A 13,805-nucleotide genomic window follows, 5' to 3' on the forward strand; every position below is an offset into this window, starting at 1 on the left:
GGTCATCTAAAGTTACTTACATGGGGCCAAATCCTACTTGCCAGCATGTTTTAAAGAGGGTTAGTAGTTTATTTTACACTGAAGTCCACAAAAACTCCGTATGGTAAGAGTGTGGTAAGATTACATAGCAAAAATGTCTCTCCTTGATGATATTAGTGCTTGGGCACACTTTTGACAGACATATGGCTGTGATTTTCCTACCTTGAACTTGAAAGAGAAGTCAGGATTTAATTTTATGTCAGCACCCGGAGCCTCTTTATTTCTTGCCTTTGCTCTTTATGGCTCCCACACTGCAAAAACATACACCAAACTGAAGTCTCTAATAATACAGTCTATGGAAATCACAAATGCAAGGTCACACAGTGTTTGCTATTGGCCCCTGAAGTCCAACTTGGGCACTGCTATAAAAGCAGAGACTCTTCTGCTATTGACTCTTCTCTTCCACTGCTGTTGGCCTGGGAACACTAGAGCACTTACTAGACTACAGAGCTTTTCTTCCAGATACGTCACTAACAGAACAGTATTTTCCAAAGGGGCCACTCATCTTCACCTGGAGTCAGTGGAAGCTGTCAGTGGCCAACATTTCCAGTATGAAGCCTAAAGTTAATGTTTGTGTGGCCGCTTCTGATAGTTGATATGCAAGGGCTTTGTTGGATCAATGGTAGAATTAAATTCCAGAATCAGACTCGGCTTAAATTTTTTTCAGTAGATTTGGGTTCAAGTGAGAGGGGAAAGGCAAGCCATCAGGAGGACTTCATCCCTTTCCTTTCTTTGTACTGGCCAGTGCTCTTGGGCCAGGTGATGCAGGTGGCTCTCCTGTTTAATTTTGTTCAGTTCCTGTGGGTGCATGCAAGCATTGATGGAGTATTGTGCTAGCAATGAGTTGCCTGCAGTCATGGGGTGGATACTCTCCTTCTAGTCTTTGAATTAACCTGAATATTTCTGAACTTTGCTTGTCTTGCATGGTACTGGTGGTAGATCTTAAAATATGCCTCAGATCAGACAGCCAAGTGTTTCCTCATTTTAGGGATTTGTTCTGGTTTGCGATGGTTGTAAAATGACTGATGAAATAAGCATTTGTTTTTCAGTTTGAGGCAGCTAATGGATTTCAAAGCTATTTACTTTTGTAATTTTTTGTCTAATTGTTTTCTCTCTGTAACTGTATGCCTTCATTTCCAGGATTTACTCTTACATTCCCATGTAGTTAGATTGATGCAGATTATGTGTACTTCCACAAAATGACACTCCATTCAGTAGTCATCAGGGATGCAGACAGAGGCTGCAAAATTATTCTCATTTGCTACTCAAAATGTAATTCCTAATCTGCTTTTGTAAAAAATTACACCTCAATCTCAGAAAGCGGGTAACACATCATTCTATGTGGCAATCATTTAAAACTGCTGGGCTAATGAAACAGATAAACAAGCTGTACATGAGTCAAATTTCTGACTCAGTTTTACAAAGGCAGATTTTGCTTAAGCACTGATTGATAACCAATGGACATTTCAAAATCCTTGATTTGGGATGGCACGTGGGAAGGTTCTTGTAGGTCGGCACCGTGTCTAACATTAGGGTGGTATCTAGTTTCTGTAAATATTGATTTCTCTTTAACAGGTTGACTTTAACTTGTTTTTAATTTGGAATGACAGATGTTCTGCTGGAAGAACATCTAGGGATCATTATTCTAATAATGTCCTATTAGCTTTTAAACCTTCCTCTTAATGTAAATCTGTAATTGGAGTGCTTTGTCTGTCTCCTGCATCCTGCTACAAATTCTATCTGTAAGCCAATACACTGGGTTGCCAAAAAGCTGAAGGGATTGTGAATTGTGTCTTATGGCTCTGTGTTTTGGGTAATTGCTCTCTGAGGACAAAGCAGAGTAACACAGCGGAGCTGTGGCAGCAGTCCCCACCTTCTTCCAGTCCATAGGAGGGATATTCTCTTGGTGGAGGATGCTTTGACTGCAAGGAAGGACTGGAGAGGTGGAGTAGTGGTTATTGTTATCATGTCCCGCGGGCACTAACGGAATCCAGATGCAGGACAGCCCTTGGGGTCAATGTGATGGTCTCTCCCAGCAGGACAAGGGAATGCCTCTGGCCCTGGGGGGAGACTGTTGTCCTCTGAGTTTGGCCAACGATCTGTGAGAATGAAGACTGCTTCACATGGGCCCATGGCTACATGTCTGAGGTGACATTTGGTGGGTGTTTCAGGAGACTTTCCCTCTGCTGGGAGCTTTTGGCCTTCTATGCATTCAAAGGAAGGTTTCTCCCTAGGTAGTCTCACTGCCTCATGTGTTCAGTTCCCAACACAACAACATTGACTAGGCACTTCCTTAAAGCAATTTTATACCAGCACAGCTCCACTAACTCTCACTAAGCCATTCCAGCACCAAACGAATATAAACCAGTGAATCAGGCCATGGGGTGTCTGTAACCACCCTTGCATACAATTCAGCTGGTTTAGTTGTTTTATTCTTATAACTTGTCTCTTACAAACAAAAACCAACCCATTTCATTCACTGCCCTCTGGTGGCATATTCACTTTTCCTTGTATTAATCCTTCTTATGTACAAATTTATCATCCATTTCATCTGTGGATCCCAGAGGAGCAGTTAATGCCATTATTCGCACATGGCGCAGACCAGACCTGCAGAGATCTTTTTAGTTGCCTACAGTCACATCAGCAATGTCCGGGCCTTTGGTGGCCCCAGGGGTTCAGGAGCAGACCCACAGTCCCTGCCTCCCACCCTGCCTGCTGTGAGAGGTGCTTTTCAGTGTATTACTTTACAAAACACTAATCCCATTAACATTTTCTATTGTAATAGAAAATGCTAGGTTTTGCCATCAGATAGGAGGGCATATGTGACAGTGTCTGTGTTTTTGATGTTTCCCTTGAGAAGGCAGTGTCATTAAGCTCCGTCAGTGTTGAGTCTTAGCCATTTACCCAGGTTGAAATAAAATTACATTCTGAAAAGCTTGTTCTAACTTTCTAGCCTCCTGGACTCAAGCCTAGAGTGGCATAAATCTGCCTGCCTGTGCATGACTTACTTCTAGCCTTGCAGTGACACAATCTTTTTGCTTTCTCTGCAAAGATTTCCTTCCTTGCTCTTTTCCTATCCCACTCACCGTATATTTCTTTTCTCTTCCTGCAAGCACAGTGCTTAGCTACTGATTTCCTTTAAAATAAATAATGCTTTAAGGTATCTGTGAGACTCTTCTGATCACTCTTGAAAGGTGAAGTTGCCAGAGCCTGCTGACCTGTTTCTCTTACCTTACAGCCTTCACATCACCAATGTCTGCCTTTAATAATTAGATTATCCGCTCAAATATAGTCAACACGCAGCAGATTTTATGCTGATGTAGGACAAGAACCAGATTCCATATCTTATTTTGCATGTCTTTCACATGACAAAGACACTTGATACTCTTGCAAGACAGAAGGCCTGTTGATAGCAATAGCATGCAAACTGCCATCCTGATATACTTGCTGCTATGTCCAATTTATTTTAAATCCACACCATGCTCCCTTCCAGTACACTGTGCAGTCTTACTTGAAGGCTATCCTGGATTTTACTTCTTGCTGGTTTAGGGAAGAAACAATTAGTGTTCTTTTTTAATTACCTTGTATTTCTAAGTGTTTAACTTCATTCTTTCATTCAGGCTGTGCTTGAAGCATATCCTGTTTGATGTGACTAAGCTGTTGACTCACTTCTTTTATGGCTGTAATAAAACTAGATCTAATGGCCAATGTCTGGAAATCAACCACCACCACCATTTGCAAAAAAAAAAATAATAAAAAAAATCCAGCTTGTGCCTTCTCAAGGTTGTCCTGGTATCACATTCACTTGATTTAAAATACCAAGCAACCATGGCCCATTTGTAGTCTCAGTTTTGTTTCCTTCTTTTCTAGAGGCTATCTGCCCAGCTTTAGCATTGTCCCTTCAGTTCTCCAAGTTTTAAATAGAGTTCTTTTGGAATCTGTCCCTGCAACCATTAGCACTGATGATTGCACTCAAAGACTTAATGCAGACAATTAACCGTGCCCTGGGTCCTCGGGATTTCATAGGCCCTCGGGATTTCATAATTTTATGAATTTGCAGCTTGCCTTAATGTTGCCATCTGTCTGGTTTGATCTGGGGGCCTCTCAGCCCCTGCTGTCATCTCAGGTGGGCCACAGCCTGTGATTCTAACGTGCCTGTGCCCCACAGGGATGGGGAAGGGCAAGAGTGTAATTTTTGTTTGCAGGTTGACCCCAGGAAGTTTCCACCATGTAAGGAATGCTGCAGTGAGCAGCTGCATGAGAATGTGGTCCTTGCACTTCTCATGTCTTTGCTGAGTATAAGGTGAATTTTGTGCATGGGGATGTGGCTTGAGAGAATCCGTTTTCTCTATATATGTCCTTGGTAGTTTCATTGCTAGTGGCAAAATAGTGGACTATTAAGTGTAGAACAGGGCATAGATAGGAAGAAGAATCAGGGACATGGAATCAGTTGCCTAGAGCCTCCACCATCTGGTGTTCTGAGGAAAGCCCACAGAAATTCTACACGTTCAATCCAGACTATTGCAAATGATGGATTTTAGCCTCGAAACATCTGCAATTGCAAGTACAAATTCAGATAGTATCACGATATTTGATGCTAGAGTCATTCAATTACATAAGATTCTCAGTTTCCTTTAAAAGAAAAAATAAATTTCTGTACTGCAAAGCACCTAGCACAAATGAGCTGAGGGACTAGAAAACTTTCACTCCAGCCAAAGTCTTAGGTCTGTTGTTGAACATCTCATGATTTTAGAATCCATCGTACAGTACAGCCAGTCTCATGGTGGGAAGTTGTTTTCAGTGAATGCTAAGTTTTTTAAATAATAAAAGTCCCAAACTCAACAATGTCAGTTTCAGCAGATCTGGAGCTTACTGTGAATTCATATTATAGGCAGCAAATACTTTGGGAGGGAAGCTGGAGAAACTTGCTTTGGAGAGGTTGAATTATTTTTCTCAAGCATTCTAGCTTTTGCTTTGACACGGTGTTTACCTTCCATAACTGAGCTGTTATTAAAAAAGTAAATTAGACAAAGAAGATAAATGAAACAATAGGGGATGATTAAAAAATTTGGAAAGTGAAGAAATTTTTATTTGACAAATATACACCCATTATATGCACCACTCCTAATTTGGAGATCTAGCTGGCAAGCTTTTGGTCTGTTGAGAATGAATTCTGCAGGATAAGTAAGTTGAGTTTGGACCTTATGCATGTTGCACTGGTTTGTGCCCTTAATACCAATGGAAGAAAATCCTGCACTCCTTGGAATCGACCTCCTCTTTCCTAATGGCAGCAGAAGCTTTTTTGGCATGTGTGCAAGTATTATGGACGTCCTTTCGTTTGCCTTTCTTGTCTTGCCACAAACTGAGTTGATCTGAACACCTCACCATCCTGTGTGTGTAATCAGCAGGGCTTCAAAAAGCACATCTGAGACTTGTTTCAAATATTTTTGAAGTTATATTGAATTACTTGGTCAAGCCCAGGGATGCCCACTTGGAATCTGGTTCTTCTTCTAACTGCTGCTGCTTGCTGCTTCTCCCCTGCCTTCCCACAGGCTGTCAGCCCCTGCAGGCTTTAGTCAGGGTTGTACTGAGGGGGGGACACAGCAGCCTGTGCCCCCCTGGAGTGGGGCAGGGCAGAGCCTGTGGCACTATGCAACTCTGCTGGCACTGTCCTGATGGCACATCCTTGCCTCATCCCGCCAGACAGCAGAAGAGGTATTGGTTGTGTGTGTCAGAAAAGCTTTGATTCTCCTTTTTTTTTTTTTTTTTTTTATTGCCCAAATGTTATAGATTGGGGCAGGGATGATCAGATTTCTTTTTGTATGGTGCCCAGTATGAGCTGAGCACTTCTGACCTTATAGCTGTCCACTGGTGCCATCACTTGTACTAACAAGATAATGGGGATGTTTCCAGTGCCAGCACTGGTACATGTTGCTTCACCTGACCCTAGAGAAAATTATCCATATACTACACCTGTCTGGAGAAGAACACCTGTCCTTTGTCTGCATTATTTCATAGAAAGTTCAGCCTCTGAGACTCCTTAAGGGAACAAAATGCCAGAGTGGAAAAAAGTCTCTTGAAAGTTTGTGGGAGGAAATAGCTGCTTTCCTGTGATAAAAGCAACCCATGGTCCCATGGAGACATCTGAGGATCTGATCCCATGTAGGGAATTCTTCCTGGGAAACTTCAGAGTCTGGGCTGACTGTTGTTTTTCCGCACCTCTCACGAGGGCCAGGATTCCTAAAATAAGTGATAGACTTTTCAGTGGAGCTGAGCAAAAAGTTTTTCTGCTAAGCTCTAAGAGCAGCACTGGCTTTTGATAAGTGGTTGAGTGGTTTTAAACAATGAAAAATTAAAACAATCATTCAATTAAATGTGAGCAGATGCCCTGAAGTGAACTGGTGTGGCTAACTTTACCGTTTTATTGATGATAAGGCTTGGAAGTATTTGATCATTCTTATTTCATGACCCTCTCTTGCTTAGTATTATCCTTTTTTATAGCTGAGCTGGTTTTAAAACCTGAGGTAAATTTTTGCAGCAGCAATATATTTTCTAAAAAATAAAATGTAAATCTCCTGGAACTGCTTATCTAGAGTATACTGAGCCAGAGGGGGTCTAATTCCATTTTTATTTAGAGCAAAATTTTAAAAGATATTTATGTCATCTATAGAGGAGACTAACAACTGGGATTTTCAGAATCGTTTAGGCAACAGGACCCCATGAATAGTTTTAGAAAACAGGCCCTTATTTCATATGGAGACAAGAATCCCTATTAATAAAGCAGCCATGGTCTCTTTGCTCCCCTGAGGGCAGGAGCTGCTCCATCTTAGCACCTGCAGGGACTAGCATTGTGTGAAAGCAGGATATGAGCCTCTTTCAAATAAAAATGCTGCTTTAAAAATAAATAAATAAATGTTTGCCTATTCTTTTGTAAAAGCTGAAAACTTCCCTTCAGCAGACTTCATCTCCAATGCTCTTGAATGTCCAATATTAATTGATACACAAATATTTTTTAAGAGCCTGGGTTTCTTACTTTATTTTGTTTTAAAATGCTTGTAAGCTTCCTGAGTTAAGGGGAAGCAATGAGGAGAAGCCGCAGCCTGGGGATCCTTCATGGTATTGCAGTTGGAAGAGGGAATGTATTCCCATACTCTGAATTCTAATGATGAAGATCTTAATGAAAAATCCCCAAACTGCCCTGCCCTGTTTCATTCTCCTGTGAACTGGAAACGAACTGAAGTCAACACTTCTGTTCATTGAGTTTTCACTAGTTTTATTGTAGAACCATTTCACTCTTCCTCCAAGCCTGGCTGTGTTTCTGCCGTGCCAGCAGAGCTGGGGCCTTAAGCAAGTCCCATCCTGAGGTGACGTGTCTTAGAAGCAGTTTGTCTTGTCAGTAGATTTGCCCCTTTGCTTGCCTCTGGTCCATCGTGTCTTTTTCAGGTGGATTTCCTCATTATTTGTATATGTTCTGTATATACTGGTTCTGCTGTGTTACTGAATAACCCAGGCAGTAGCTTCACCCCCATTGCAAATGAAGAAGGCGATGCAAGTACTGAGAAGCAGGAAGAGTGCAAATAATGACTTCCTTGGAAAGATGAAATGTGCTTTACCTCATTACAGTAAACTAATTAAAGTTGGACTCAAATCTTATCCTTTGGGCTACGCATTGACACCCGGTGATAATATGGCTAGGAACACGTAAGTCAATGGGAAATAAAGGTCCCTATTTGTATTAATGTAGCAGAATGAGCTTTATGCCTTCTTTTTTGTTTTCTGAGACTGACTGTTAACAATTTGTGGGAAAACAATACTCTGATGCTTCTATCTGACCTTTCAGAGTAGCACACGGCAGAGTGGAGTTAGGACATACACAATTCTGAATGAGAATTTAATTTCCTGGAAGTAATTCCCATAAAGACACTGTCTGCGAAAGGCCTGCTCAGGCTTCACCTCTCTCTGAAGCTACCTCACACTCTAAAATGCTCCCTCAAACAAGTTTGTCCTCAAGAGGTTCACATTTTTCTTCACAATCAGATAAGATGATGGCTGTAGAAGTCCTGGTTGAGAGCTAAAGAGGTTTCCCAGCCTCTTCCTAGGGTTTCTGCCTTCTTTTCCCAAATCAAATACCACAAACCTTTTAGAGGTGCTTCAACAAGTTATCTGCAGAAATTGCACCTGTGTTCTTGGGCAGCAATTACTGATTATACCTTCTCTTGTGTCTTGATTTCAGTGGGTTTTGCATTCAAGCAGTCTCTAATTATCTGTATACTGTCCATAGTGCAGCATTTGTGGCCTTGAATCCCAAAGGAATATTCTAATCTGAAATGCAATTGCTCATTATTTACCAGTAATAAGCTAGAAATAACTCACCTGTCTGCAGGTGTAGGAAAATAAATGAGGTGAAGAATGCCAGTGAAGACAGCCAGCAGGCTGCATTTTTGAGAACTGCAGGGAGCGTACAACTCAGTTCTAGTTTGGAGCAGAAAGAGCAGCATGAACAGCTCTTACATGCCCAGAAGTGTCATTTTAAAGGTGCCATTGATAATCCTGGCTTCCTAACCATGCCAGTGCTTAGCAACTGCACATTAAAAAGTCCAAAACTTCCATGTTAGGTTGAAAGAGGAGACACAGAAATGGTAACTTTGAAGTGGGAGGCATTAGCACCTTAGACATCAGTTTGAAAACCCCACAAGAAGGACTGTATGTGATACTCCAGTCATCTAGGGCCAGGAGATCAACCCAGCAGCCACCCTCACACCTAGACTGGATTCTTAGCAGATGGAAGAGACAAATCCACCTTCTCATTGCACTATAAAACATTTGCAGGGCTAGTCCATGGCAACTGTGCTGCTGTTGTTGTCCCTGAGGTGTCAGCTGAGACTTTGGAAAACTGACTTCAGTGATGGAAACCCTGACCAGCTCTGAGCCAGGAGAAAATGAACCTAGAAAAGTAAGGAGCCATCATGTTGGTGCAAAGGAGTTGGCTCCTGCAGGCTTGCAGGAGGGTTGCTTAGGCTTTGTGCTGCTCCTCTGAGGGCTGTTGTGTTGCGGGTGAGCTGGAAATCCCTTACTCTGTTCACTAGATGTTTCCCCAAGAGGTCTGTTCTACATAGGTAATTATTTGGTTACCATTTGTCATAGAAACACAATAATATCACAGAGGACATGAAGAATGTCATGCTGAGTGGCTGTGTTTGGGGAATTATAGAGGAATATTCTTAACATCACTTGGGATCTCTGGAACAGTCCTCTAGGGCAAAATGAAAAAGTCAATATGAGACGCAAGTCTGAAAATAAGTATTCTGGTTTGGTTTTTGAACTCTTAAACAAATCCTTTGAAATCACAAATCAGAATTTTTATTTTGATAGACCATTATTCCATATGAAACTGTTGAACAAATTCAAATAGGAGCATTTTGTTTAAATAATTCTCTTCAAAGCTGCCTGAAGCAGAGGAATACATATAACCTCTGCTAAGTGGTACAGTATGATGTGCTTGGTAGGACTAATAGACTATGTGTTACATATTTCAAGTTATTTTCTCAGAGGCTTTTAAAATTAAGGACTATAGATTAAAGAAGAAAAGCCTGTGGAACTTGTTCAGTTAAAAAAAAGCAACTCCAGTAGAGTAGAGGTGTGCCTTCATCACAGCAAAAATTGTCAAATGGGTAGTAGTCATTAATTATATCATGGTAAACTGGAAACGTCAGAAAAGACCGTGTGAGGAGGTTGGGTGGTAAAAAACCTGCCAAATGGCAGAAAGGGAAAATTTAAGGTGAGGAGAAGGTCAACACTGCAGAGTGCACAGTGTAAATCAGTGCTTTTCTTTCTGATTAGAAATACTCCAGCTAAATAGAATGAGGAAACTCATCTGAGTCAAAATCTGAAAAAGGTTATAAGAAGAACTCTTCCAAAAATGTTCACAAACCACAGGGGAATGTAAATCCCACTTGAGTTTTACGAATTCAGAGACACTGGCTTGTATTTTTGTTAATCAGTGTCTTTGTATGTATTTTCATAGTGTCTCATGGTTTTTTCCCCTTTTTTAGAATGATAGCACTGATTTCTGTGTTCATCAGAACAGAATAATCTTAAATAATTAATAAATAAATCTTAAATCTTTAAATAATCTTTCAGTAGATGAGAAGCTATAAATGTTTACTTGTTTCACAAAGTTTTTAGTTGCTAAAAATAAATCCATGGGAGAAGACAATTTTGCAGAAATCTGGACAAATAGAATTTTTATTAGTTCAAATTAGACCATAGATCAACGTGTGTCTGTGATTGCAGCTATTCTGAAAAAATAAAAAGTTCTTTATCAATAAAAGATACGTAAGTACAGAAGGGAATGCTGTGGTGGCTTGTGAGGACAACTTAAGTCCGTTCCCATCTCTGTGATGCATTGCATATAATTAACAGGCATGATGAAGAGACGGAGGCAGAATCCTCCTGAGCAGAATGTAAGGTGAAATGGTCTCTGTGTACTTATTGAATCTAATAATTTACATCTCATTGAATCCAATCAAGTTAGTAGTTTATCACATTATGATTGCATTAGGTTGACTGTCTCCAGTGAATTATTGCTGGAGGGGACCTCACAGCTCTGTGCTTGGGGATTTTATGTTCCCCAAATAAAAGGTCTGACTTCAGCTGGGACCAGCATGGAGAAAGAAAGCCTTTGCAGAGGCCACCTTGCCTGATGCAGCTTCATGTCTTCCTTGCTAGAAATGGAAGAAACCTGTGGGCCATCAAAAGGAGACAGCTCCACACTCATGTCTTGTTTACAGTCACGGAAATGTCACTGAAATCAGCGGGTTTGTTTTGAATTACCTTCCTTGCAGATGGTCTGATCAAGTACTTTAAATGTGGTTTTCTCTTAGAAGGCTCTTTTTGGCCAGGAGTATAGGTATGCCAGCAGTAGTAGTTGTCACTGTGTCCTCACCTATGGAGTGAAACATACGGAGTCATGTGTTTATTACCGGAATATTTTGAAATGTGGAAACTTGTGCTGATCAGGTGTGAACAGAAAGGAAAAAACCTGGCCACAGAAACAGACAGCAGGAGCAAAGGACTGAGCTAATGCTGAGGAATGGAAGTTAGGAAATGAGATATTGTGTGTAGCCCAGTTACGATATCCCAGACTGTACTAAAAATACAAAGTATTTTTGTAACTCTTGCTTATGAGGCAAAACTGAATTACTGTGCTATTTTTTTTTTTTTTATTTGTAAGTACCCAGTTGGTAAACTGGGATGAGCTCGATGGCTCTGTAGAGATGACTTTAACACCACATAGATTTTTATGGAGAATTTTGTCTCTGTGGTGGAATTGTTGGGTAGCTTTACTGTTCTGGGGCAAGATTATTGTTAGTTTTTCAAGAGCTTCATACTGGTTCTGCCTGCTGCTAAGCATGCATAGGGCAGAGGGAGGCAGCATCCCATGGGATAGATGGGGGTTGGCCACACTGGGTGGGTGCCTCTGAGGCTTGGAGCTGTGTCTCTTGACCTCCTGGGTTTTTTTGTCTTATGCAAGGTTTGTCTCCTCTGCAGTCAATAGTGTCTGACCTCACAGACCTACTGGTGCTGCCTTGGCCCAATCCCTGCAGGTTAGAGCCAATCTCGTTGCCTCATAGGGAGGATGAGCTGTACCATCCCTGGTCCACTTCAGAGCCGCTTTTCCCGTGTTGTGTCCTGTTTTACTTAGGAGGAATGGATTGAAGGAAAATGTTCTCCTGCTGAGCTGAAACCCAAACGTTTCAGCCAAAAGAGGAAAAACAAAGAATATAGCGGGAGAAAGCTACTTACCTTGCATAGCTTACAGATGTGAAGCCAAATGTTTTCATTGGAAGCAGACTTTTAAACAGCTTGTTCTTCTGGAATTACAGCTGCTGATTGGACAGTGTCATAAAGCCTGTTGGTCTGATTCTCCACTTTTCCCTGCTCTGCAGTTTTCCTGCTGCTTTGCAGCCCGCTCACATTCTGCTGAGTGGTGTGCAGGGAAGGGGTTTTAATATTTTTTTTAACAGCTTGTGGGCGATTGATCTGAGATTACCAGTATCCTGCAAATTGGTTGTCATTATTTAAACGGCACATAGAGAATTTTTGCCCTAGGGCCTGGGCCAAATAAATATGGTTTTGCTGGAAAATGGTTTTATAATAATAATTTGAACATGAGCTGAGGAGAGGGGAAGGCCTTCAGCTCACTGCCCATATCTCATTGCAATTTACCCCAGTGCAGTAATTAGGGAATCATTGGGAAAAGCAGCTCAATTTCTATCAAAAACTCAGTGTTATTTTTCTTGGGGCTTGCAGTAGCTGTAAACTGACTAGGTTTGTTTTGGAAAAGGCTGGATTAATCAGGCTTCCACAGAAGCTAGATAAAAATCCAGGTATTCCTAAATGATAATTCTGGGATTACTGGAAGAGTATTTAAATTGTGCTGCATTTTCAGAAAGGAATGCAGTTCTTTAGTAATTTCCTGTTTCACTTCGGGACCTATTAAAAGTCAGTGGAGTTGCCTTTTAATAGTGACCTTATGTTCATGTCTGCTTTTCACCCAGTGTAATTATTCAGTGTGCTGTATCTGACCTCATTTTCTAGAGCCCTGTGGATAACTGGACTTGCCTTTCAGGTCCTGCAGTCCTTAAATTAGCCTGATTTTTTTTTTCTTTTTTCCTCAACTGCCATCTTACTTGTAACCAAGTAATACTTTTAGTCCTTGCAAAGACCTTTCAAGTTTTCAGAAGGGTTCACACCTATTTTAATTCAGCCAGACGTTGGTGCAGAACTGGGGCTGCAGGGACATGTGTATATTGAAGCTTGACTGGTTTAACAAAGGTGACTTTGAGCTACCACTGTGCTCCAGTAATTGTGTGATTGGTGAACTCTGAAGGGAAACTGGGAGGGAAGCTAGATTATATATGGGCATGATACCTTTTCTTTGACATCAATTTGGTGTTCCTGAGATGGGGCACCATTGGCACTTCCAGCTGACTTTTACCATCACAAAAGAGGTTTAATGAAGTAATGAATGGAGTCACTATGTTTAAGATTTGGCCAATGAGCAGCTGGGCAGAAAGACTTTAAGTCCTTACAAAGGTGAAGATGTTCTTACTTTGCTATTTTTGCAGGGTATTGTAGTATTATTATTTACACTATTTGGTTTATGCAAGAGTGAACACAATTAATTTTGTAGCTATATTCCAAATCATCTATGTGTTACAGTGAAATAATACAAAATACTCAGAAGTGTTGTTTCAGTGATTTCTCTTGGTGAACAGTTAAAAATGGCTGTTGTATTTGGACTAGATGGAAAATCAGATTTCCAAGGCTGGAAAAATACTTTCTTTTTTAAAATCGGGCATGTTTATTAAACTCATGAAAGTTAATGGAAACAACAAAAAGCCAATAACATCTGGGGAAGAAATAACAAGTTTTTTTCTCCTTAATAAAACTACCTTTGCCTCAGATGGCATTTTCTGTTCCTCTCTGCAGGATGCTGGGGGGAGGAAGGCTGAGTACTGACTCTTGGCTCTGGTTCCAGATCAGTCCCTGTGGGTTTGAAGGGGGCAGGGGCCAGCACTTCCCACCCTAGGGACCTGCTTCCCTGGCCAAGCAGTGAGGGAGGGGAAGGACTCTACTTTGGGGCCACCTCTGCAGAGATGTGTTGCCTGTGTCACCTTCAACTGGAGTCCCACACTAAGGATGCGATTAGTTCAAGGACAGAGAGCAGACCAAAGTTTGAGCCTCTTTCCAACTCTGAAATT

Source organism: Chaetura pelagica, unplaced genomic scaffold (assembly GCF_000747805.2).
Source record: "Chaetura pelagica isolate M959 unplaced genomic scaffold, ChaPel_1.0 scaffold138, whole genome shotgun sequence".
In the NCBI taxonomy this organism is placed as follows: domain Eukaryota; kingdom Metazoa; phylum Chordata; class Aves; order Apodiformes; family Apodidae; genus Chaetura; species Chaetura pelagica.